The sequence below is a fragment of the Petaurus breviceps genome, unplaced genomic scaffold (genome assembly GCF_028583685.1).
Source record: "Petaurus breviceps papuanus isolate PSGF00001 unplaced genomic scaffold, PetGlider_PUasm1.0 373, whole genome shotgun sequence".
NCBI classification, from domain to species: Eukaryota; Metazoa; Chordata; class Mammalia; order Diprotodontia; family Petauridae; genus Petaurus; species Petaurus breviceps.
In genome coordinates this window covers 3,000,272-3,002,678 of record NW_027186299.1, presented here as the reverse complement: position 1 = coordinate 3,002,678, position 2,407 = coordinate 3,000,272, and positions in this window count along the sequence as shown.

The window sequence follows — 2,407 nt, the reverse complement described above, 5'->3', positions numbered from 1 at the left end:
CACCATGGCCCACTCTTCTCCTGGCTGCCCTGTACACCCTGAGAAGCTCAGATGTGTAGGCCCCTGTGGGGCTAGACTGCCTGAGTCCCACAAAGGGACTACCGTCAGTAACAACAAGCCTGGCCTGACACAACACTGGTTGGTAATTCCATGAAATTTTTTATTTTTTGTCCAGACTCTCAACATCATCACCATGTATGGACACTCTCTTCACTGATACAGGCTAGCAACTCTTCTCAAACTTACAGGCCTGGAGCCCTAAGGATCTAAAAGGACTTACCCAGGGTCACTCTGCCAGGGTGGGTTGGAGCAGGCCTTGGACCTGGGCCTCCCTGTGTCCAAGCCCAGCTTTTACACCACTTCTCAGCCCCTCCTGGTAAAATCCCCAAATCTTTAGTTCATCAGGTCCCATCTACACTGAAGCCAGATTCTCCTGTACTTTATATTTGACACCTGTGGTCCTGTCTCTGTTTGAAGGCCTCCCAAGGCAGCTCAGGACAGTCGGGCTCAGCTCTCCTTGGCTGAAAAGCTCTTCCCAGCCTCAAGGTCACGTCTGCCTCTGGGTGGTGAGTTCTTCCTTCTGGGCCCAAGCAGACAAAGCCAACCCAGCCTTCACAGGACTGCCCTCTGGGCTTGGAGATGGCTCCCATCTTCCTCCCAACACTGCCAGCTTCTCCTGGGATAAGTGTGCCTGGCTGCTTCTGCTGATCTTGATGAAAACAAATTAGTGTATGTGTGTGCCTGTGAGGGCCAGGGATGATCCGCACTCGCTTGGGCCCCCTATCTCATGTCTCATGGAACTTTGGAGGACATCCTCTGGGCGCTCTGCGGTCAACACTAAAGTCCTGGTGTAACGGGACAGCCCCAGTGTGTCTGACCACAGGGAAGCTGGAGAATGATGCTGGTCTGAACAGTGGAGGTCCCTGAGAGCTCAGAAGAGGGGGATGGGGCTGCCTTCTAAAGCAGGTGGCTTCTGCGAGGATTCAGTCACATGAGAGGAGACACAGAGGGTGAGAGTGAGCAGGGATGGGCAGCCCCAGTGACAGCCAGAGATGCTTTCTAGCAAGGAAAGTGGCCCGGAAGGCCCAGGCGTTAGAACAACCACTTTGCTGTTGTGCAGAGGATGGGTCACAGAGGAGCTGATTCTCCTGCCTTTGTCCAGGTGAGGGATGCTGAGGGCCTGGAGGAAGGGCCTGGGAAGGGATGCTAGCAGCCAGTCACTAACAGGCTAACAGCATTTGACACACATCCTCTTAACAACCCTAGCACATAGGGGCCATCCTCGTCCCCATTTTAGAGGTGAGAAAACTGAGGCAAACCGGTTAAGTGCTTCGCCAGTCACAGAACTAGTGACAGCCCTTTAATGGTCTGAACTCAGGCCTTCCTGACTCTAGGCTCAGTGCTCTATCCATTGGACCACCTGGCAATGTTGGCAACACCCAGACATATCGCTCCTCGGTCTTTGTTCAGACCTGGGGGTACCCTGAGCATGGAAGATGGGGGGATGAGAGAGACAGGTCACATATACCTGTGTGTGTGAACATGCAGATCTGTAGAATTCTAGATGTGAGGGAAGAATTCTGCTCATGGCTTCACTCAGACCTAGGGATTTAAATTCAAGTTCCAAGTCCTGCCCAGCTAATATGCACTGGCCCTCATTCCTCCTGGCTTCCTACAACCAGAACTGGAAAGGATGGAGGAAAAGATCAGAGCCCCAGGCCAATTTCTTAGGGCCTAAAGTGGCCCTCAGGTCCCCTGCCCCCATTTCCTGTACTTGGTGTGAGGGAAGGAGCCTTTCACCCCCAGATGTGAATGCAGGGAAAAGCCACCAAGACTGCTGACTCAGTTTACTTTAAAGACAGTTCTGATTATTTGGCCAGTGAAAAGGTTACTCCCACATGTGATAGGTCTAGTCTTCCAACATCTTCTCCATAGGTGAGGAAAACTTAGGTAGGCTGGACACACACCAAACCCCCATCGTCAGTGTGTGTGTGTGTGTGTGTGTGTGTGTGTGTGCATGTGTATGCATTGTGCATATGTGTGTGTGCATGTGTGCGTGTGCATATGTATGTGTGTGTGCACTTAAAACTGATGTGTATGTAGTGAAAATTATATCAAGATATAAATATATCTTCTACTTAATATATAATTAGTAGTTCTTTAGTTGGTTGGGGTCTATATTTGTCAATAACTGACCATCTTGTGTATAATTATTTTCTTTGAGATTCAAAGATTTTATAACGGGTATTAAGAACTATCTACAAATAATTGTATTTTTAAAAAAAAAGAAAAAAAAGTAACATAGTCAGGACCCAGGTTCTTCTGGACTACTTGATGTGTGTGTGTGTGTGTGTGTGTGTGTGTGAGAGAGAGAGAGAGAGAGAGAGGGAGAGAGAGAGAGAGAGAG